General features: G+C 40.2%; 1 long non-coding RNA gene across 1 annotated transcript in view; it reads left to right on the top strand.

Moving 5' to 3' along the window:
* The window catches only part of LOC112974497, a 22,141-nt gene extending 6,577 nt beyond the window's left edge, over window positions 1–15,564 (top strand). The window contains exon 3 of the long non-coding RNA XR_003256308.1: window positions 9,089–15,564. This is a non-coding gene — a long non-coding RNA (uncharacterized LOC112974497). The remainder of the gene's footprint in view (window positions 1–9,088) is intronic.
* The last annotated feature ends 9,736 nt before the right edge of the window (window positions 15,565–25,300 follow it).

Raw genomic sequence — 25,300 nt, 5'->3', positions numbered from 1 at the left:
CTCCTTGTTGGCTCCTCCACCACCTGTGTCAAGAAGTTGTCACCAATGCTCTGCAGGAACCTCCAGGACTGTTTGTGCCTAGCTGTGTTGTCTTTCCAGCAGATATCGGGGTGGTTGAAGTCCCCCCATGAGACTTATGGCCTTAACCCATTTGTCACAGACTTCTTTTATAGTAGTATGTTGTGGTGCAACTAGTTGATTCAGCAGGTTATTCACTAGTTACGTGGAGACAAGAAAAGAGTCATATCATATACCATAAAGGGATAACAATGGTACGGTTCCTCAGAAGGGCTGGAATAGGGCCTGGAGAACAGCCCTGAGCACAGATGGAGTCTAAGTACTTGTCTATACTTGAAAAGAGACAACCAACTGCTGTTCCTGGACAATTTCTTCTTAATCTTCTGCCTTCTTCCCATGTTATTCAATATACTTTGCGATTGGTTTAAACTAGAATGGAATAAGCCAATTTTCTTTTGGAATGAAAGCCTAAGCAGGCAAACAAATCATTCAAGTGTAATCTAAACCATAACTTTACAGAATATTACTCCACAGTAACTGCCTGTGCTTTTCTTCTATGCTAAATTCAAGGAAACTTTCTCCATTTACTATATAGTAAAAGGACACGCACCGCTGATTATGGAGAACAGGAAATACACTAGAAAGCCTCACTCTAGTTTATCCATTGACAGCTCGTGTATGAGCATACCTGAAGTACGTGTGGAATTATTCAGGAGTAACTCGTATATAGCCAGTATAGACAAGCTGCTAGAGAAAGCATGCACAAGCACTGGTGTCTTCTCTATCCCCTGGAAATTGCTTATTTATAAGAAGCCTGGTGAACAATAGAGGCAGAACTTGTGAAGCATCCCTTATGTCTGCTTAGAAGAGTGTCTGCCTTATTTTCTTTGATCTACCCTGCATATGTTATAAATGCTATGTCAAGAGTTGTGCAACTTTGTGGCCTTGGTCTGTTCTACAGACAAGCCCTAATTTGGTTTCAAAAGGAAAATTGTTTTAGCATGAATTGTAGGCCTATGAAAACACACAGATTTCTCAAATGTTGTTCTTAATTTTGAGATGACATTTTAAAAATAAAATATAGAAGAGCATATTAGGAGATGCTGTTACAGGAAAACCCTTCAATTCTAGCTCTCTAGATCTCGTACAAATTATCAGTGGTCTACCAGTTTCTTCAGATCTTCTCCACTTGCCTTTTCATGATGGAAATACTCAACACCCCATGAAAAACATGTTCACCTATCTGCATCTCAGCTTTCCACTACTTTCATACCTCTCTTCAGATACTGAAAGAAAATAATGACTTTATTACTCCAAGTGCTGCAGTACTATAAGTGTTCTGGTGGCTTTGTTTCATGTTTTTCCATGTCTCTGTCTGTGATTAGTCTTCTGAAACATTTCATTTTCTATCCCAAGGTAATAAGAACTTTGAAGATGTCAAGGCTGATAAATATTTTTAAATTCACCTGGATTTAGGACTTTGATCACATTATGGATTACTGAGTACTGAGACATAGCAATTTTTAGCAGGAAGTGTTGATATCTTGGCTGAGTATGGAAAGTGTGTTGCAACATATAAAATGTTGTTTTCACAGCAGTTAGATTTAACTTCCTGTCTCCTAGTAATTTGCAGTATATAGTTTTAAATCAGCATTGTTTGTTTTGGGGAAAAAAATAGTGTCCTTCCAAATATAATTACAGAATCTAAGTGTTATCTTTCTCATTTGGACAGTTTGCCATAAAAAAGTTTGTTTCCTCTGTCCATAATGTCATCTGTTAATGACACACGCAGGGCCTGTCTTCATATTGTTTTAGATACAAATTTGGATTTACCAGGGAACTGAGGAAGCCTTAGGCCTCTCTACTTTTTCTCATTAGCACTAGCTAGCACAGAGCAAAACTCTGTGTGATGCAAGAGCAGTGCACAGTTTTAGCCTGCCTAGGACTAAGCCTGTCGCAATATGGCCAACTAATCTTGTTGAGTCAGTCCATAAAGGTTTGCTATAAACAGTGCTGATACACATGCTGGAGTTTTTTGACATGCACTTCACCTGTCAGACTCATCTTGTTCATGAGACTCCCACAGAGAAATCTCATGTTCAACTGACCTGTGGACATTTATGAAAATACAAAGTCAGGGTAAAATAAATCTAATGCAAAAGTTATTTTCAAAAACTATTAATTTCTTTTAAACAATCTGTTGACTGCTGAGGAAGGAACATTTACTACTGCCTTATTCTGTAGCTATTACTTATACAGAATCAAGGGAAGGTTTGTCCTAATAAATATACAGGATGCAATCCTACCTTTATCTGTTGTTTTAATTGCTTGAAATGGGATGTGTTGTAAACAGGACCATGGGTTTGATCCTTTACCAGCATTCTTACGTGTATTAATGAAAGTAAACAGCCTTTCAGCAAATTTTTCAGTCTAACTCAGTAATGGTTCTCCAATAGTGGCCTTGGTGGTTTATGTCCCTTGTTTGTTTTGCTCACTCTCAGTTTCTGGCAGTCACAGACTCATTGACCTGGGAGCTGCATCTGGATGATTGCTTTAAACAGCTACTGCTAGACACATCCTCCATCAGCTTACCTAATCTTTTTTTGAACCCATTTATACTCTTGGTCTCCACCATATCCTGTGGCAATGAGTTCCACAACAGAATTATGTGCTGCAGGAGAAAGTACTTCCTTTTGCTTTATTTTAAACATGCTGCCTTTTCATTTTATTATGTACAAAGCCCCGTCCCTCTTCTTTTGAAAAGGTTACATTGTCAAAGCAGTGGGTAGATTGACAAAGCTTTGAAGGGTTCAACAAACACAAAGAATTCAGGTTCCAATACAAGAAATATCCAGACTCGTCCAAATCCCAAGCAGAGCTGAAAGTTTATCATCAGCTTTCTAATACTGTAAGTGTAGGCTCTATGAATTTTTAACAGAGCCCTCACTCAGAGCTTTCCTCAAATTCTCTCTCTACATCTCCTCCTGTCTGGCCTCACTTCACTTTGTCACACATCCCCAGAAGTCCTCTGTTCATATCAGGATGTCATACACAGTTATTCTCTTCCTTCAAATCCTTGACTTCAAAATAATAGTCTGTGAAGAGGAAGATGACCTGAAAACCTGATGAAATTAATGTTGCACCCCCCTTGCCGGGACAATGCTTGTAATATTCCCAGAAGAATTCTCATCCCTGTGTAACAGCACAGTGCAGTGCCCATCTTTCCGGCCTTAACAGCATTCAAGGAAAGCTTAATTGGCCACAGTGAAGGAGAACTGGCTACACATGTACTGGTCCCAAATGCAAATATTTCTGAATTAGCTGTGAGGGATTTATCCCTGATGCATTAGAGACTGAACAACCTCCCTCTGGTCAAGCACTGTGAGGCTGGTAGAGGACAGCTGAAGGGAGGCCAGCCCCATTGGTGCCCTGTGGGAACACCGTTGGAGAGGGACTGATGCCTCATGCTTCATACAGTTCATTGCCTGACACTAAGCACTTGTCATTTGCACTTCTCCAGGGGTTCGTCTGGGTCCCTCTGCTCATCTCTGTTGCACTTCATGTTCACAACTCACAAAGTGGAAAGAAAACCACAAGAGAAAGTTTCTCTGTGTCATTCAGTGCAAACATAACCCTGAAATGTCGTAGTGCAAAACACTTCTTTTTTATATTTTGGTATCAAAACATTATCAGCAACAAATACGTTATTTTAATTAATATTCATTTTACCCTATATGAACTGATCACCTCTGTTGTTCCAAGGATACTGACTGATAAAACTGATTGACAATAAATATTATTTATCATTGTGAACAACAAAAAAGATATCCTCAAGAAGTCAATCTTCATGAGAATTTTTGAAAATATGAACCTAACACAAGCTCTACAGCTATTACCTCATAGGTCTGTACTATGTTACACTATTATTTGTACATATGGCTTGTAAGAGAATGTGCATAGAAAGAAAGTTACACCTGTGGTTAGAAATCAATGTACAAGCTCATAACTACAAGCCTTTCTGTGAACTGGTATAGGTCTGGGACAAAAAAATAATAAGTTCTTCATCCTGTGGGTGCCCACTGAAGTGTGCACCAAAACCAGAACAGAGCTGGTTGAGAAGTTTCTACCTTGGAAGGAAAGTGTTCTAAACTGACTGGTTTGATGGAGGAATTTATCCAATTTTACAGTTAGCTTGCTGTTAAAAAATTCTGATCTGCTTTGTTTTGGATAGCACAAATCAAAATCAGAAATTCAGTGCAAATTCGAAGCAATTCAGATTCAATAATTTCAAGGCATTCCAAAATAAGACTGCATCAGTCTGTGATGCTATATAGCTTGAGAATCTCTTGGAGGCATCATTTTGAACCCGCCTCTTAATTTAAAAGTTTGCACCTTTTAATTTAAGAGTTTATTAAAGATATCCTGCCTCCATCATGCTCACTGATCACTGGAATAAAGAGAGGCTGAAAACATTTCCACCAAAGAAACAGACCTTAAAAGATTTCTTACTTTGTTCTCTCACAATTTCTCAGCTTTCAGCCTCTTAGTTTTAACTGTTCTCATCACTCACTGTTATTCAAGATGAAGGAAATCTGAACATCTAAATACACACAAGAAAAAGAATCTACACCTACTCTATGGTTTAAGCCCCATATTGCTCAAGTCATCTTTAAAACACTTTGGAATAGTATATTCCTAGGAGGCATCTTTAAAAGCAGTCGTCTGTTAAAAGCAACCCTTCTCAAATTTTCTAAGCTTTCTTTGTACCTTTGGAGAAGAACAATACGGGGGAAGAGGCAGAGGAAAAGGAAAACATCACAAGAATAGATAGTTCTATTACTAAAATGTTTACATAAAAATGCCAAAAGAATACCACAAAGAAAAACTACGTCTCTTTTAATTATAAATTGTTTCCTAGTCTTGATGGAGAGATATTGAATGCCCGCAAAAAAAAAAGTTATTAAAATCTCTTTTATATATACTAGCTATTTAAGCAAGTGGATGGATACTATAGATCACAGTCCTCAATAAGTCTCTTAATACAATATACACAGTCCTTAATAAGTCTCTTAATAGTATAATGAACGAAGCAGACAAAAAAAACATTTGTCATTGACTCGGCATATTTTACATGTTTTAGGTACTAGGATGCTGCTTTTCATCAAAATCTCCTTTGGAACTCTGTTTCTTCACAGAATTATTCCAAGCTAAACCTTTGCTTTTCTGAAGAGAAATGTAGGTATCTGTTTCTTTTATTATAAGACAAAAATATATTTGAAAGCTGCAGAACTCTATCAGAATTCTTTGATTCACGCACACAGACTGGGTATTCACTTGGAGGCATCATTTTTTATACATAACCAGTTCTCAGTAGAGGTTATGCTGATAAATAAGGAGGGTTACACTATTACCAGGCAGCATCTAGCTTTGGAAATGCAAAGGCCTCCATTTCCAGGTTAGAGGAAGAAACCACTGTATCATTAAGGCACTGTGTTCGAATTTACAAAAACAGAAAAAGTTTCTGGAAGAAAAACCACCCGACCCATGCTTCTCAAAGAAGTGGCTTCCTTCAGCAACAGGGCTAAACATCCCTTCCTCAGTAGGTCAAGGCTCAAGAGGAAGAATCATTTTGTAACCACTATAAGGGAAATTGAAGTTTGCTTGTCAGCTCTGACAAATACATCACATGTTTAGGCAGTTACATTACTTATTCTCTCCCTGATGCACTTCCTCTTCTAAAAAATCAAGATATTCCTAATTACCTCCTTCATATTGCAGAGGTAAGGTGAAATTCATTGGTATTTCTCAAGAGTTCAGATGCTTTGGCGAGACACATCATTTGGAAAATATGAGTTGGGTTGACCAGGTTCTGTCTGGTTACTGTTTGGCATCTTGCAGTTACTTATGTCTGTTTTGATTTATATCCTACTGGCAAGAGGCACAAGAAGCTTCCTCCATCTTACAACCCTTTAGGAGAATGGTCCATAAGGGTAGTCTGACTCCTTTCTGTAGGATGTAGTCAGCAACCTTTTGTACCCTACAGTAGAAAAAGCCTGCACTTTTTTTTAATACTAAGGGGTACAAGAAGTTTGTTTGGGCTATTTGCACAACATAGAATTTAATAATACATCAAGGACCTATTACTGCACAGGGGCAGAGCAAAAGTGAGACCCACCCACTCAGAAACAACATGTCTAATTTAAATGTTTTTCTGCTCAGTTCATCTACCCAAGCCAGCGACAGGCACTGTATCAACTAAACAAACTAAATCACTGAGGACCAAGCCCTGGGCTGAAACACTATCTGTCACTTTTAAAGGCATGTATTGTGTGCTGAAAGGTCTACAGATGCTTTTCAGAAAGCCCTGCCAGAAACATACAAAGCTATTCTGTTAACCCTCAAACAATTCAACCATGTTGGATTTAAATGTATAGAATGTACATTGTTTCTTTCCATTGCCTGTATAGGGAGGCACAAGTGATGAACAACAGCTGAACTGTGTTTGGGCCTCCGTCTGGGGTATTCTTTGGTGGCAGAGTTACTATAGAGCACTGGCATAGCTGTAGAGTGTTTAGAGAAGCGACTGATTGCATCAGTCAGTGCTTTGCAGTCGTGGGCTACTGGCAGAAGCTGGCCTGGCTGTCTCTAGCTCTGCCGCTTTCGCCTTTTCTTTCCTTCGCAGGTAGCCTGCCCGCTCTGACCACCTCCTCCCTCCCTCAAACCCAGACAGCTGCTTCAAGCTTTCCATCCTATTCAGCAGAAACACGCCATGATTCAGTTCTCTCTCTCACCCACCTTAATGGCTTGGAACCAAGTAAGTTGCTTCCATTAAGACCAGCGATGAATCTGACCTATAGCCCAACTAGCTTTTTAATTACATCAAAGCAAAGCCGACAGAAATGCCCCACATTTGTAACAATGAAGTTTCACAGCGAGAACTGTCCTCTTCCTTCCCTCTACCATCCTTCTTTCAGCAGGAAAGCAGGCACTTCACTCAGAAATTAAAAACGCTGGAAAGACCATAACAAGATCAAGTGGACTGACACATACAAGGATATGTGTTATAAGGTCCCTCAGGCACAAGTAATATTGAAAAAGCATTTATTTATGATGGGGATAAGAGCAAGCCAGTGCAAGCATCTGACCTACTACTACTCTAAGTAGAACTATGTTTGCATGGATGCAGTCTTACAGGTTATTGCTTTGCATGTGGGGAACAACAAAATTAAATATTTTAGATTCTCTCGTACACTAAAGGCCAGCAGAGCTATAGGGTTTGTCATTGTGAGACAGGTATAAGAAGACTCATTTGCAGAATTAAATATTTTCCCTCTTTGTTCTTCTACAGAGCCTTTCATTATAAACATTAATTATAGTAATGAATGTTTGCAAGCCAAGAAAGAGATGTTAATTATTTATCCGGCTGGGGAAACTGAGGCATGGAGGGTCAAACGGATCTATTTATTTCAGTGGAAGTACATCATAAATGAGTTCAGCTTAGAGTCACAATTAGGCCAAAGTTATAAGCAAATCATTGGAAGAGCAAGAAGTTAAATGTGGAGGACCACTCGTGTTCTTCATGGTTTAACATTAGCTTGCTCTCTGAAATAAGAACTATCCAGTATTTGTAAAAGAAAGCATCTTCCCAAGAGCCTTTTAGCAACAGCCACAAAATCTTAAGCTGGTCCTTTGCTGCTCATTTCATACTCAGATGCAGTAGTTCAGAGCCAAGAATATGCTATGTGACCAGAAAGTGGTACACAATTTCATTTTGAGAGAGCTGACAAACAAATGACATCACTTATTAGAAATACTTCACAAAAACTTAGTAGCCACAATTCTTATTCCAAGTTCTTGGCATAAGCAAGCTGCAGTAATCTGGGATACTATTCTCTTTCCTAGACTGAATCTAAAGCTTAAATGAACTCAGAGTTTTGATGTTTGGAAGCTTAACCCAAAACTTTGCTTTTTTCTTTTTTTTTAATTTTTATTCCATCTTTTTCCATGCTGAAAAAAAAAAAATTAACAAAATAACTTTCCCTACTACMATTCCAATGCAGGTGAGCCAAAAAGTACCCAGAACCTTATCAGGAAACTAGCTTTCTACACCACAGAAATCTGAGTAAGCACGCGTGTTTATTATTACCAGTTGCTATTTTCTCTCTTATGACAATAGGAATTTATGATAATCCAGAATGGAACATGTAAAACAGCTCACAGGAAAGAGGAATGATGTATACATGATCCTGTAGGTCTAGGTGGATCAACACTAGCAAAACCCTATTTGGTTAGGTGTTGCCTACCACAAGAAGATACTATACTACTTAGGGCAGACACTGCCTTTGTTTCTGTACAGAATCATACTCACAATTTTCAACCCTTTATACAGGTCAGTCCTTACTACATAGGCTGTGCTGGACCGTGAAAAAAAATGATGGACTGTCAAACTGTAATAGTTATTTTTCCTTAAATGCACTCTTCCTTTTGTTACTTTGAGAAAGTCTGGTTCTATAATCTTGATACAGGGAGGTGACCAAGTTTCTTGCATGACAACCAAGGAGTTAATGCAGCTTGTGTAGTAAAGGTTAATATCTAATGAAGTTAATTTTTGTATATGATCATCTGTACTTTCATGCACCTTCTTTGATTTTACCTTTGTGAAGTTGCTTGGTAAACCTACTGATAAAGTAGCAGATAACCTTTATAATTATATACAACTAAAGGCAGTGCTTTGGGGGTCATCTGCTGCACAAATCTAAGGATGAATGACTACACGCAGCTAAAAAGTGCTCTAATTGTCAGGGAATTAGACTTGAAGTTCCTGCTTGTTATTAGAAATCAAAGTTAAGGAAAAAGAAAATGAGGCTCAAAGTTAAGCCGAGGATTTTTTTCTGTTAACTAGCAACAGTACTCATTAGCTAACACACACACACAAAAATTTGTTGCCAGGCATTTACAACATGTCTTTCAACTGAATTTCACATCCTGTAACAGTCTACCCAGTCTACAACGATGTACAAATGTTGACGAACATGAGCTGAGTATTAACAGGTGTTCTCATTTTTTACAGGTGGGGAAAACTGAGGTACAGTTGTTCCTAATTTGCTAAAGGACATCTAACAAATCTCCATCAGAGATGGAAATGGAACCCACTTGTGCGTCTCCACAAGAAGACCCGAAAGACTGAGGCTTGCCCATGTCTGATGGGCACAAGCTGTGCTGGGCCATGCCAGAGCCAGACATTGTGCTTTGAGGGATACAAAGCTTTTRGGCTCTTTTGACATTATGGGACTGTACAGGTATCTGACATTACACCCAAGGGTCCAGTACCATTTCTTCTCCCATGAAGTATGCAATTTTATTCCCCACCTCAAGGGGTGTCATGGGTGACCTGAAATTTTAGTTTTGCTCAATCTTTGCATTTAATGAGGCTAAACTTTGAAACTGTAGCCAATCCCTATGCAATTGAAGAAATCTTGCACTTTAAATTCTATGCACAGATCAGCCATACCATGGTATTTTCTACACAATAAGCATGTTTATACACAGCTTTGCAATTGTTTTAGCAACAAGCCTTGAATCCCATGAATTGCTATATATTACTGTTCTACAGACCATCTGGGTGGGGGAAAGCAATGTAGTTACTTTGTAGTTTTGAAGTGACTGGAAATTACTTTTGAAGGAGCTATTCAAAGTTGGGTTGACTTTTCAATCCTCTGCCTGGGGACAAGAACATTTCTGTACTTTTTTTTTTTTTTTTTTGACTGCCTCTAAGGAATTTAGTCTTTAAACAGCCCAACTATGAGGATTCCTGCTGACAGCTCTTTTTCTTAAAGTAGACTTAATTTCCTGCCCTTCTCTGCCTTTGCGACAATGGGGAAGGGTAGCTGGTGCTTTATAGGAGTCACCAATAACAAAGAGATACATGAATGCTAATTCTGCCAGTTCTCAGAGTTGGTCAAAGAAGGTGTTTTAAATAGGCTAGATGTCACTCTCATGCTGCTACTCAAAGGAATTAATGGTTGGATTAAGTTTGCGAATATAAATTACAGGATTTCTAGCTTCACTTCACCATCATCCCTATCAGATTACTTCTGGTGCAGATCCAATGCCAGATGGCTCCTCAAATGTGTCAGATGTCCATGCAGAAAATTCATTGCAGGGTCACTTCTTTGTTTTGTTTCCTTGAAGACCCTATTGATTCCTGCTCCCCMTGGAGAAGGATTTTATTGAGCTCTTGGGAAAGGGAATGCTGTTTAGAGGAGACTGCTGAAAGATCAGATCCCTGAAGAGCAAGCAGCAAACTGAGCCAAACTAGATATGCAACATGCAAGAATGAAAAAAATAGTGTTCCAATTTACATTCCTTTAAATGGGTTTAATGTTAATGAAACTCAATCAAGACTTAAAAACATGACAGTAATTTGCACTAAAGTTCTTTTGGCATTACCAGAAAGGTGTAGAGGGGTCATACAGCTTTATCTTGATGTTAAAATTTAAAGAATTGATTTAGTTAAACCAGGGTAAATGTCTGTGTGAACATTTACATGTGCTGGCTAAAATTGACAATAGGAGTTTAGCTTGTGCTTGTAAAAAGAAAGCAATGTTGTAAGCTAAACTGATATAAGAGGTTTAAATTGCATTAAGAGTGTTCAATCAGGGATTTGTATAGTTTAACTAAATCATTTAAACGTCTGAACTGTGTGTTTAGATCAAACATTAGCATAAAGAAAAACCTGGGTATAAAATTTGTTACACTGACCTCTGACTATGGGGGCCTCAGTCTAGGAGCAAATGGAACAGGTAGTTTCTAAAAACATCTAATGTTGTTATCCGTAAATATTAGCTATCTAACTTCGAAGTGATTAACTTGAGCACTGATATTGCACTTCTCTGTCCTGCACTATAGTGACTTAAGCTCTTAAGAGTTAGAGCAGCATCTTTCTCTGTTTGCATATTTGTGACTATCCACATGTAAGGCCTGCAAAAACACACTAGTCATTAAAGAACCATTAGATCAAGAACTCAGAATTTGGAAGCTGCCTAAAGCAGGAAGATTTAAATAACAGCAACAAGTATGTTGGAGACTTCAGAAGATTAAAGGATTCTGGAGTAATTCCAAGCAATAAATCTTTTCTCTGCATATACTGTAGCAAGCTTGATTTTGTCTGAAGCACACTGGAAGTCAGTGTGCCAGCATCGGTATCAGAACTCAGGGTTAGAATTAGCCAAAAGGCTGGAAACTATCCTTAAAATTTGCTTTCTTACCAAATTGGATGCACACCTACTAAGTCTACTTAAGTCAGAAACATTGCTGGCAATTTTGAAAGTTGTAGTGAAGTAAGTTTTAATTATCTCCTGTTTCACTTTAAAATCATTTTTTTTAGAAAAGGACATGCAAGCTAATCCTTGTGAAAACATGTTATATTTCTATTTGCTATGGAATGTGGCTATTATTAAAGAACGTGTAACTAAATCTGATTTCAGAAAAAAGACATATATATATATATATATAAAAATGTGAGAAAAAATATTACCATTTTACTATTTATATTACTCTACAATTAGCTGTATCAATGACTACCTTGGCATTAGATTAATTTTTCTTTTGATTAAAAGTATCAAAAGAAGATTGCATTGAAATTTCCTCACCAAGTATTTATTTATCCCCTACTGTCTTTAAAAACTAGAATTTCTACTTAAATAAGAAACTTAAAAAAAAACTGTGAAAGGAGCATTATTCATAATATGCAAAATGATTTAGCCTGATGAGCTGACACTGTATGTATGTCCCATTAGGAATAACACTTCACCAAGGATGCAGGGGCCATGTCTACAGAAGGGTAGACGGGTATTAAAAAATAAAATCCTGCTGTCAGCAACTTTAGGAGGCCTGATATAGGCAGGATACTGTGACACCATTTTAAACGCTATGTAATTAGGCTTGTCCTCAGCAGGATTCAATCAACATGACGCTTACAGTCTGCTGGCTGTTACTATGCCTTCTAATATTAACACTAAAAGAGCTGAACTGGTTCTAGCAGTAGCAGGCAGGACATTAGAATGAAGTCATGTCTCTCTCTATACTCTTCCCCCTCTCAAAAGGCCTTTGCTCTGACCAGACTGCAACTGGCACATAAAAATACCCTATGAAACAAGGGAAATTCATTATAATTAGGAACTATTATTAGAGGTTTATCAATATTCATGCATTAGTTGCATTATTTTTCATGTACAGTATATAATATAATGCCTCTTCTGGAACCACTATTTTGTGCTGTGAAAGCAGATTAACAATAATGCAGACTGTGCTATAGACCTGTAAAACTGACTGCAAAGCAAAAATTCTCCAGAAAAGTAGCCTTAGAGCATTCAGTTAATATAATAAGTCACAGCTGCTTGTCATATGGACTTTTTAGTGATAAAAGTCTACTCTTTCAAAATGAAAATTACAACCATTTTAGTCATAGAAGTATTAAAAAAAAAAACTTTTAAATTTCTCTCTATTTTCTTCTTCTTGCTCCCTTAAGTGCTTTTTATATGATTTTAGTTAAAGACTGAAGTATATATTATCAATTGCTGGACACCAATGAGGTCACTATATATTTGGAATTCTATATATAGCTAGAAGCTAGTGTTCTACTTACACCACAGCTCCTAAAAAGGATACTGCCTGGATTTGAACCAAATGGGACATGGCATACTCTAAACAGGGTGTTTGAAGCTGGTTAAAATCCAGCTTCTTTTGGTGTTTTGGGTGGGTTTTTTTTTTCCATAGCTAGTTTCAGAAATGCTGCCAGTATAGTTGTCTGGACCTAAATTAATCAAGTTATGTAAATTAAAGTGGAGTAGAAAAACTGAAATAAAGACACAGTACACAGCGCTGAGATTATAGCTCAACAGCTTCATTTTGTTAGTATTTGGTCACCCCTGAATCCAATGCCAAATTCTTCAGAGAGCATGTGTGAGTCAGGCATCTGAAATTAGAATTAGACAAAAAGGATGCTTACACCATAATGCAATGTATAAAGAATGCTACGAGACACGCTGAGGAACCTGCTGTGCTGACGCAGAGCAGGATATAGATCAGCAAAGCTAAAGGAGGTCCTTAGCCAGACACACTGACATCACCGGGAATTTGGCATATATGTCACAGGGGACAACTTGGTCAATTCTGAGTTTTTCCTCTATCAAAATTTAAAGGAATTGTTTCCAATATCTAAGATTAGAAGTCTTCCTCACTCAGTGCTGCCCACTGGATACTCCCATTTCTCCATCCTGCCAGCAGTGGYCATCACTGCAAGGTTTTGTTTTTTAATCTGCTCTGCTTCAGATGTCCAGACAGGAGACTGTTGCAAAGTCCCAGGAGTAGCTACCAGAGGGGCAGAAGGAACTGACAAGCCTTGTGTAGCTACAGGGATGGAAAAGGAGGAGGAAAGGGRCAGAAGCTTTAAGAGATAAACAGAATGTCTTGTCTTGGCCCAATCTCCATGGTGCTGCTGAGGAAGCAGCAGTGGTGGCACTAGGTGGCTCTTGGCAGTTTGCCTCCAAGTCTTTTCCAATTAGAAGTCATTGGTTTTGAAGCCCATCCAAGATCAAACTAAGAAGTAAGGATTGGTGAGTCTCTTGTTCCATAGTTTGTAAAGTAGCTGTGAGAAACCTTGAAAGTTCATGGACTACAAAACTACCAGTGTCCAGCTGTGTATTTCCCTCTTCCCAGGAAGTCAGTCATGCAGCCGCCTCACTGTCTACAGTAAAGTAGACAGTACACTTAAGTGCAGGACTTTTCTTCTAAATTAATCTGGATAGGAATAAGGTGAGACCATCTGAAAAACAAAAGCTCTTTAAGAACAGACAGAAGCACCAGCTTCTTTTTGAATCTGCCCTCCAGCTACTCAGTGMGCAGCTCTCCACTGTGCTCTCCATTGGTCACAGTCACCACTATATACAAACACTCAAATAAAAATGCAAAGCAAAGCGTCTTTTTACTGCCCATGACAAGCCATCCTTTGCCCCCATGAAGAACATTTAATTCAGATGGAATGAAAGCGTTACAGAGACCACAGCTGATTTCCTGAAGAAATTCAAGGACAAAGCAGAAAGAAGATCTATGTCCAATTCTAACTCTTTCTAGTTTTTCCCTAATTATCTTTAAAGGTAACTACAATGAGGCTATTTTGAGGATAAACAAATAAACACTACCACCAAAGCTTTTAGGAATGTTATGGCTAGAACAGAGGTGACACTCGGGGAAAACTTTTGGCAGAGGATCCTGTCTCTGGACAACAAGATGACTTCTCTGAGAAAGGCAGACAAAAAAGCAGGCTTATTTCCAATAAAAGAACCCAAATACAGTGGATAAGGTTTTCCGTAGGCACTTACAGTGGTAAAGAGATAGCCCCAAAGAAAAGGCATAGACCTCACACTGCACCAATGTTCCCATGAACTGTTTGCTGTTGGAATAGGGACAATGGGAAGAGGCTGGTCTTAGGGGTCAGGCACTAACACAAGGCTCAACACCCTAGATTCATGCTATGAAATTCCTGTCTAAGCTTGCCCAGGATGAACAAGGCCTCAGTTCTACAGTTGTAACATGAGGATAATACTTACAAGGTACCGAGGACAAAATTAGTTAATGATTATGAGATGTAATCATGGCGGACACGCTATGAAATAGGATAAAGTCAGACTCCAGTTGTAAAAAATGAATTTGCAGCCAAAAGAGTTATTGCTGGTATTAGCAGGGAGGTTGGAACTTAAAGTGAACATGAAAATGAACTGTTAGAGATGATAGGGTAGACTGTCAAAAAGTGCCTAAATGGCTTTTGAAAATGTAACCTGAAGCTTCTGGAAATGTTAACATTGGGTTCTAGCATCTGAAAGGATGCTAGCCATCATAACCCTCAGAAGCCCACTCGCCTTCACTGAGCGCCCAGGTAGCCCTCAGAGGCTAGACTCTTGATAATATAAAAAGGCATAATTCCACTGTCTTTAATAAACCCACATGGATCTATATCAAATTTGGGATCTGATCATTAATTTTACTCTTCACAGGCATGGGTATGGCTGATTCTGTAAGCATGCTTATTTCGTATTCTCTTACTGTCCAGAAAAATTTTAATTATCAGTCATTGCTTAGCTTCTGTTCTCCTGCTCCTCCAAGAAAGCTTCAAATCATTGTTAAAGCTCCATCCTGTCCAGCAACTGAAATGAATTTGTCTCAGCAAATTGGTTTTAAAGACAACAGGATTATGTGTTCTTGCTTCATTGTATTTATAGAGACAGTTCAAATTTTAAGTGATAAGCTTTGAATGAAACTTATACTTTGTGGGATGAATGGTCAAACTCACATTTGCCTCAGTTACTCATTTCACTTGGATTTGCCTCTAAACCTCATCTCTCCCAGACAGTCAACAAGTGCCAGCAAACATCCAACCCACCAGCCACTGCTACTTAATTACAAGTAATAAAACTGTCTCTAACACATAACTGTTAATGCTACACTGACCAGACTAAACCAGAATGTCTAACTGCCAGCCATGAAATCCACACAGGATGGCAAAAAAAAATTTTCCCAAATCAGTTCACTTTGTGTTGCACATGTTTTCATAGGACTGGTGCCAAATAAAGCCTTAACAGAGCTGAGCGATTAGTATATCTCAGGGAAGGAAGCCTCATCCTGTGGTTAAAGCGGAGGACAGGCAATCAGGTGGCCTTCCTACTGCTGAGAAAGATTCCCTGCCAGACTGTGGACAACTACAGGACCCTCTGTTTCCCACATTTGTAAATGAAGAAAAAAATCCTTTTTTGAAGGCCTAAATTTAGGAAGTGTTTATTTTAACTGTAGTTATTAATAATGGTAGTTAGACAACGATGTGTGTTATGACAGCTCGTTCAAAACTCTTCTTTGGAGCTGTTTGCGGGCGGCGCTCCCCAGAGGAGTGAGGGCAGGCAGCTGCGTGCGCAGGCCCAGGCCAGGCGCTCTGTCGGGGTGGCCGCAAGGGCCGTCCAGGGAAAGAGTATGCCTGCAGCGTGGGCTCAGGCTCTTCCTGGGGCTCAAGGCCCACACGTGTTTGGAAACACCTGGAGTATCACGTGGTCAATGCGTGACCGCTGCAGACAGGTAGTTTTGCATGGTGTTTTAGCATAACAGAARTAGGATTTCTGAAAAGTCACTTACTTTGTAAGATGCTTACCCTTGTCCCTTCAGCAATTGCCTAAAAAGAAATCTTTTACAAATAACAATCTTGCCATGAAACATCTGGAATACAGGAACACACCTACAGGTATTTCTTCTGGTGTTCCTTGTTCCATTTCCCCTTGCTGCTTTCTTTCAAACACTCCCATTCACCCTACCCATTTTTTTTTTAATTCCCACTAGCTGAGGAGAAAATGAGATTTTCAACTAGTATACTTTGTCTACAAAAACTGAAAGCTTTACCAGCATTTTCCTGAGATGTAAAACCTCCATCCAATGCTCCGTTCCTTTTTTATACTGAGGTCTTACCTGGGGAAATCTACCAGCTCCTAAGACCCAGTGAGTTTCACTTGCCAGTCAGTTTAGCCAACATTATGTCAAACCAGTCTCCCTGTCAAAATAAGTCTACTGCTAAATTTTTTCTCAGATGTTGCCAGAAAGAAATAGGCTCTTTAGGGAATAAGTGAAAGGAATTGAAAAGAAAAATCATTCAAAGGTAACCACTCTGACACTCTAAATTGCACAGAAGTCAAGCAAAACATCTTTAATTACATCAGGACATAGCTATCATGAACAAAACACCTGCTGTCAATACTTAGTAAATCAGTCGCAAATGGCAGCTTTTACAAGTTAATAGGTCAACTATGGGTCAAATGACCAAAAATGATGTTGACACTAATAATGTCAGAGCAGTTTTCATGTCATGCTCCTTCATTTAATCCTCAATTCCAATACCAAACAAACTTTAAAAGCAACCAATTAATTTCAGACACTTGTCTAAATAAATCTGGTGGTAGCTGGATGCTTGCCTTATTGCCTAGACTTCCTGCTCCTTCTAAGATTTATAAACAAAATAGCATCTCTTCATCTCCTCTTTATTGCTGCTAACTACAGAATGGTAACCTCACTTGTGTAAGACAAACAACACAGACTACATTTAATGAAATGATTTACCTTTTTCTGTGCCTAAGTTAGGACTGTGGCTAGAAACAGAGACAGTGGTATGAAGTTACAATAAGAAGCCATATTGATAACACTTCTATCCAGCCAGAAGCAGGAAGTGGTGCGGGAGGGAGAGTGAATAAAGAAAGGTCTGTCAAACAAAGAAGACGACAGCATTTCATTTGCCATTGAATTTTGATAAACCCTAGTCATATAGCAGTCTCTTCTTTAAGGATATGCTAGAAGTAACTGCTTCTAGTCTGACTCAAGGGGCTGGCTACTCAGGAAAGAGAAAAAAGAAAAAGAGGAAAAGAGAAAAAGAGAAAAGGAGAAAGAAAAAGAGAAAAGAGAAAAAAGAAAAAAAGAAAAAAGAAAAAAGAAAAGAACCAGGAATGGCTCCCAATATGCCTCCAACACATTCCTGTTCTATCTTCCCTGAAGCTTGTATGGCCTACACCCAGCTCAGCAGGTTTCTTCTCTTCTGTCTGCTGAGGCCTAGACCTCTGAAAGACATTATGTGAGAGGGTAGCTATGCTGGAGGAGAGGGGGTAGGAAGATACAGTACGGACGCATGGAAATGGTAAGGTGCCCCAACTATTGCCAGCTGTCCATCCCTAAGGCCACTCCTGCAGCTGATTCTTCCTTGGTTAGCACACCAGTAATACGATCAACAGTTACATAATCAGTACCGATTTCCACTTTACTCATCCTCGTATTCTTTTTGCCATGCTCCAACATAAAGTCATCAAAGTGCTTTCAAATAGCTATTATCGATCTATTGGCGCTGGGAGCAAGGCCTGTTAGCTAGCCCAAACACGCAGAATCCCCAGGACAGGCAGGGTTATCAAACATTTTTCTAAGAAGGTCAAATGTTATTCCTTTTCCCATTTAAATCCCTGTGCAGCCAGTTGTACTGAAATTTCTCCATCAGGAAGACCTATCATACCTCAAAGGTCCAATGTGAAACCTTTTTATTTGACCTCCATCTCCAGTTCCCACATGGTTGCATCTCTCCCACACATTTGCAAAGCTGAACTGTAATCTCTCTATTTCCAGGTCCCACATGCCAAGCACAACTAATTGGGCTGACCCATTCATTTTGATGAACAGCATGGCAGCGGTTGTCATGAGCTTCATGGTACATCCATAAGGCAGGAATGCTACTGAGACTCTTTCCAAAGGTTTAGAAATTCAAGATTAAAGGACATATTCTCTTTGTCAGGGCCCTGCAGGCATTGACTGCCCACCCTGCCGGGCTTCCTCACCCTTCCCAGCTCCAGACCCCCATTTCAGCCCAGCCCGGGGCTGTCAGTCCCTGCCCCACAACACCGCTGTCCTGCAACGCCACAGCGGTGCTGGCTCCAGCCCCGCCACAGCCCTGCCCCTGCCTGGCCACAGGCCCATCAACCCCAACCCATGGGCAACCACCTGGCCTGGCCTCAGTCTGGCTCCATGGAGGTGCTCAATGCCCGATACAGGTCCAGGGGAGCCCTGGGCCTGGTGCCTCAGGGAGCCACCAGCACATGCAGTGCCCTGACACTTATCACTAAAAYTGATTTTTTATTAGCTAAAATATCATAGTTGTAAATACAACTTTTGCTGTATTTGGTTCCTTCTAGCAAGGCCATACACACATGGGCACCTGAAATCTCCCCAGCGGAAGAACTAATGCTGTCTCAGCAGTGGGGGAACCTCCCCAGACATCTGGAATGAAAAGATGCAATCTTAAATTGCAAGTTTCAGAGTCAAACAAACCTCTAGAAAGACAAATGTAAAGGTACTCTAGGGGTAGAGTGCCCTCTAGAGCATTAGGATTGAAATAGTTATGTGTTTAGATGAACATGAGCAGACCATCATACTTCATTATGTTCACCTGATATGACACATATTCCTTGCTGATCAATGTTCATTTTAATAGCTTAATTGAAATTAAAAGGTAAGTTAACCAATCAAAATATATCTGGGGCTTCTGCACATCACTCATGCCACACCAGTTTATTTTGAAGCTTGTGTGTCAGCATCAATTTTTTCAGAAAAAGTGGGCAATTAAGTCTTTATATTGGAGCTTTGAAGGATTGTGGCCTTGGTACACCTCTCAAATCTACTGCTAGAGCATGCAGGTCACTAGTCATGCTACTTTCACAGACTGTGAAAAAGAGTGGAGAAAATTTTTAAAGTCATAACAGCCTTTTTTGTTTCAGTGAAGTTGATGGTTTCAGACAGAACATTTCCCTGTCCAATGCAGATTTTTTTTTTCCCCAAGCCTATTCAACAGAGTTGAAGAAGAGATTATGTCCAGCCTATTAACCCATACAATTACCAGAGCAAGAGCCAGGCTCATCGCCTGACTGGATAGTCAACCAATTCGCCCACCACCTTTCATGGCTTAGAAATTGACTGTTAAGAATTTCCCTCTTCATGGAGGGTTTTATACTTCCAACATTTTGTTGCAATTCAAAGTGGAAAAGAAAAACCAATGGCACAAAAGGTTCTGTGAAACTGGAATTCCTGTTCTAGCTCTAGCTCTTTGTGGCTATATTCAGAAGAATGTTCATTCACTTACAATGCAGCCTGTGTCGTCAGATATGCTCAGGGGAGCATCTGAATGTATTGCATTCCTGGAGCCCCACGCAGACCCCATCAGTTCCTCGTTTTTATAAAGAGCCGCTGAGTGCAGCAGAATCAGAAGGGATTTTGTCATTCAGGTAAGGCATTTAACTCAATCTTCTTGTATTTATTGCTCATTAAGAGCATTTTGGAAGGTGTCTGGCTGGCTGTTCAGCAAAGGCTTTATTTAGTGCTTTGTCTATAAACATATAGATCTTTAATTTACATGACATGACAAAACAACATGAGCTTTGCTTTCAGAGAGCAGTTTTTTCACATGGGCTGTGGTATGTGAGCTTTACTTCAGCATCTTATCCAAATGCTATTGTTTAGAAGGCACTCACATCCAAGAAACAGTAGTCAGACACTGTAAGCCACATGCTTCCTATACATTTGTCATGAATCCATTAGCTTCTGCATTCTTTTCAGTGCTCTAAAGGATAGCTATTTTTCTAAATAGTTAGTTGTGTATCAGTTTAAAGATTTCATAAAAGAACTATGATCATTTTAGCTTGACTGTGCTTTAGTAATGGATAGTCATCTTGAGATACTCCTGTACAGAAGATTAAATTACGTAATCTCTCCAGTGCAGGATTTCTTCACTGTGCCCATAATGCCCACAAGTCATCATTACTCACCACTAATTTCCTGTATCTTTACTGCTTCTGTCTTGAACATCAACTTAGCCTTTTACATCTCATTTTACCAAAAGAATTCTTATTTTCTGTAGATTTCCAGTGCTGACTTCCATTGTGATTCTTACCACATTTCCTGGTGCAAAAACAGAAGTGTGCTTTCTTTGCCAATGTTTTCTTTTTCTGTCACCTTAGGGAGTCTCAGTAACATATGCATCTTTCTTTGACTCCCCAGGCATTTGCACTGGTGGAATCCATGCTAGTTCCAAAAAGCTGCCTGCATTAGCTGTTATCTAGGATGCAGATACACCATGTCAGGGTTGACACTCTTTCCAAGGAACAGAAGACATACATTAAACAGCTATTATATGCTGCATTCATCTGACACAGTGCTATTGACTTCTTCCCCCATAGTTACTGCTACACATGTTCCCAGTAGAGACTATTTCACACTCTTCGACAACTTTGTCCTAGTTCTCTCTGGAGCACAATGCTATAGATTTTATCAACATATATTACAACATCATAGTATATACTCTGGAGTATATTTTGTAAGAGACATGGACTTYGAACATCTTCAAAATATCTTAGGCAGCTGAACATGCCATTTTAACAATCTGTGCAGCATCTCATTTAGAAGATGACAAATGCATATACGCCAACTATTTTAATTAAACAAAGCAATCATAATCCTGAAGCCTTTTCAGTCCTTCAGCTGTTTCATCATAGAATACAAAGAATTAAAAGACAAACCTCCAGGACTGGGAGGTAGGCCGATCGGTAACTCCCACTTGGGCATTTAAGATCAAGCCTCCTTTACTAGGCCTTTGATAGTGTCTGCACTGCATTTATCAACTTAAAAAAGTAAAAAGTGTGTCCATGTCCTCTAACACCTTGTTTCACCTCCAGATCTACCTAATATTTTACAGACCTCAGTATGTCTTGCTAGTACCACCGTCCGTCAAAAAATCCACAAGATGGAGCTCCAAACATTGAGATGAGAGCAGTAAGGCTGTTTTTCATCTCGATGATTACAATCATTTTTTCTTTTCCCTTACTCATGCAGCACTACAGACCACTGCCTTGGTGGACAATTTATTTTGTTATAAAATGAATGTTTATTCAAAAGTAATCTTGAGAATTTTCCTTCATGCATTTCTCTGACTTTATCTAATACCCATTTGCTCTCTTGTTTAATCACAGAACCTCTTAGATATGAAATACGAAAACAAATATCTTACGAGAAAACGGGGCGTAGTTGTAAAAAAACATTAGGCTGCTTTCCCTTTACTATCATGTTGAAAGCTCTAGAAAGAAGAGATTATCAGTGCAATCAAATCAGAAAGTCAAAGATAATGACAGTTAAGCATAATAGAGACAGGCAGAACCATGTTCAAGAATTTCAAATGTTTCATCAAAAAATTTTAAAATAGCTTCATGTAGTCAACTTCTGTAATTGCGTCAGAAATTTAAATGTCTCTACTGTAGCCTTGGCATAAAAAGTCATGGTAACTTTAGAGAACAGGAAACAAAATTGGTTCAGAGTAATCTTACCTGCCTGTAAAAGAATGGACAGTTTTTTCAGGAGGTTTTTGCTTGTTTTTCTGATAAGGTCCAGAGGAACAGTTCTGGTGTTACCTGAGGCAATCAAAAAAGATATCTTTCTGAATTATCTAAGAATTCAAGTGTTCCCATGAGGAATACTACATACACTCTTTATCCATCACTACAGACCCTGTTCAGCCTTCTTGATTCATCATTATTAGCACAAGGCTAAGCATAATTGCTTTTATTGTCTTCCAGGCCTAGTGGATTGGCCCCTCAAGTGCAGTTCACCTGCCCTTCAGAATCAGTTTGGACAGGGGTCCAAACCACTGAATCTGGACACAGGTGAGTTTTGGCTTTAGTCAGTGTCAGAATACTATATCCAGAGTTTCTGCCTATATTTGGTTAACTGAAGCACAGGATTTCAAATCTTCTTTAACTCCTAAGAGTTCATCTCATGAACTCTGCTCTGGCCTACAGTGGCAGCATTTTTGTAGCATTATATTGTCCCATAAAACATTGCTGAACCAAGACCCTCAACTCTCACATCTCTTTTCCCTCCTGGCAGCTATAACTAATATAAGACAAAAATATGAGATTATTTGACTAAAAGTCAACTGAAATCTGGTAGACACCCATGTTAAAAATATGTTTAGTTTGAAACAAACCTCTTACTGACTTCTAGCCTCTATCTGCAGCGATGCATGGGGCTCTGTGCCAACACAGTCTTTGGCAAATCAGCAGAGGCCAGTTCATACAAGAGACATAGCAGGAGCAAGACCTCTGTTCCTTGTAATTTCTAGCATACTATTTTACTACTTAACTAGAYGTGTCTAAACTCCTCTGCTATTATTTGGACCGAGATGATAATTATCGTATTACCTTTTGATAAGTGATTCCTTCAGCTAAAATAATCACTGTATTTTCATCATCTTGCTTTGACCTCCCATTATGAAAGCAATGACTCACTGAAGGAGAGCAATGTTTTAATATTTAGAGGCTTTGGCTTTTCTTGGCAGTGCATCAGGCCCATCAATCAGATCATTTTTTACTCTTTCTCCTCATCAGGGCTCAATAATTAGGGTGTTAATCACTTCCATTTTTAACTGCTGGAAAACATTAAAGTTTATTTGAACCTCTGTAGATTGAGAAGTGCAGATTTTGCCTTCAGAACAAGTCCTTCTACCTCTCCAGCTCTGGTTCCTGGTGCTATCTCCTGGTCTTTCAGCTCTCATTCCAAATTCTGTGGTGTCATATAGGCAGCTTAAATTCCTGGTCTTTAGCCCAGATTCTGGCCATAGTTCTTGGCAGACCTTTGGTCTTGCTCATCCCTGATCTCAGTTACCTTAGTTTCAATAATCGTTTCTGCCCAGAGAATGATAATTCACATCCTGTGTGAAATCTCCTACCACTCRGCACTCAGCAGAGGCAGAACTGGGAGCCCGGCCTTGTGAAAAACAACGTGCCGCTCAAGCCAGCGTTCACACGGACACGCACCCCTCCAGGTGCCTCCTGGCTTAGTCACAAACTGCAGTCCTGAGACACCCCATTCATTTATTGCTGAAGTCCGACTTTTGGTACCTCTGGCCTTTTGCTGGGTCTTGCTTGGACGAGTTCTGGATATGCCCAGCAGCAGCGATTCAGGTAGTTTGCTAGCGAAAACTTAGGCAATGCAGAAAAGCAAAATGGTGGAGACTTGTGCCTCAGACCCTTTTGGGGAGCCCAGAGTTACTTAGAACATGTCTACAAAACTAAGCAAGCAGTTAAAAGAAAAAGAGAAAAAGAAAAAGAAAACCAAAAGAAAACAGCTAGACCAAAACCTAGCAAAGGAAAGCAAGAAACGGAAAGCACAGGTATAAGAGATGCTGTGTAGTCAGTGTAAGCTGAGATTGAGACATATGAAACACTTTCTAATTTAACAGTCACATTATGTTTACATCAGAAGAAAACAAAACAGAAGTTCCTTGAATTTCGGGAATGGTAAGTGACTTGTAAGAAATGACGTTGAAGAAGCGCCTCTGACAGCTACGATGGTATCTTCCTGTCTCACGCTGGTTATACTTATGAAGGCAGACTCGCATGCAGAGCACATCTTAGCCGGGAAAGCAAAAACCTCACGTATGCCGATGGAAATTAAGATGCAGTTAAATGCTGGGGGCAGCCCCCAGCTCCTGCTCTCCCCTCACCGTTTCGGTAACACAAGCGTGGCCTCCCCACGCAGCCCCTCGCCCTCCGGCTGGGCCAGGGCTGCTGCGGCCTTGGGACCAGCAGGCCCTGAGGCAGAGAGGCAGCTCGCACCTTTGCTGACTCATGCCAAAGCTAAAGACCAGGACCCACAGCCATAAAGAAAAGGTTTAATCGCTTTCCACGTGAACTGAGGCGGCTTTTGGGAGTGGGCACAACTGTCCAGTGAGGTGGAAGATTGCGTTTCTGCTGCCAGGCACGGACGCCCCCCTCATACCACACGCTGCTGCCGGGCTCAGCAGGGCTCTCTGGGAGCCGATCCCCTTGCAAAATGGTGGCGTTTTTCTGGGGGCTGGCAGGTCAGATGTTGTCAGGAAAGGGCCAGAGGAGGAACCGGAGCCGCAGCCCAGGGAGCAAGGAAAAGAGAGAGGTGGGAAGCGAGGACAAGGCCTCCCCGGCCCATGAGCTACAGCCTCGGACAGAGGCCGGAAACCTGGCTCAGGAGCAGGCGATGCACAAAATCCTGCCCCAATTCTCCGAGCACCTGAACCCTATTGGTAACAAGTCCTCACCCAGTAAGTTTTCCCGGGCTGGAAAGGCTAGAGGGAGGGAAAGGCTTGTTAGGCCAGGAGGTAGGTTTGGTTTAGAATATTTTATTTAGGTGGTTGAAACCACCTGCTCTGATTTTTTTTTTAAAGGGTTCTGCTGCTCTAACTTATGTACGTATGTCCTGAAAAAAAGAGGCTTACCAGCTGGAGATTTCAATGCGATTCAGCGTGCTCATTTTCAAGCCAGAGGGAGCAGCTGAGTCCCCTTGGAGACCACCTGGACTAAGGATCCCTTCACGCAAGGCAGGAGCCCTAGTCCCAGCGCTAGAGAGCCCTGCAGCTTCTTTTCCCCTCTCTGGCTGTAAAAAAGTGACAGCCTGCTCTGTGTTTAAAGGAGCAGTGTGTCCCCCACTGTCACACTAACTCGCAGTAACTTGCTGTGCTGCCGTTACGGGCCGGGCTCCCCCAGCTCACAGATGGGCGCTGGCCGCGTGTGCTGCAGAGCCGCCTGCGTGCCTGAGCCAGGCCCGATGCAGCACTCCCTGCCTCTGGACACGGCCATCCGGAGCTCCCAGATTTACTTTGCTCAGGTAGGATGAAAAGTGAGGCAGGAACGGCAGCAAT

Source organism: Apteryx rowi, unplaced genomic scaffold, assembly GCF_003343035.1.
Source record: "Apteryx rowi isolate R43461 unplaced genomic scaffold, aptRow1 scaffold_603, whole genome shotgun sequence".
Classification (NCBI taxonomy): Eukaryota; Metazoa; Chordata; class Aves; order Apterygiformes; family Apterygidae; genus Apteryx; species Apteryx rowi.
Note: the sequence above shows the minus strand (reverse complement) of the source record. Positions and strands in the feature narration are given on the sequence as shown.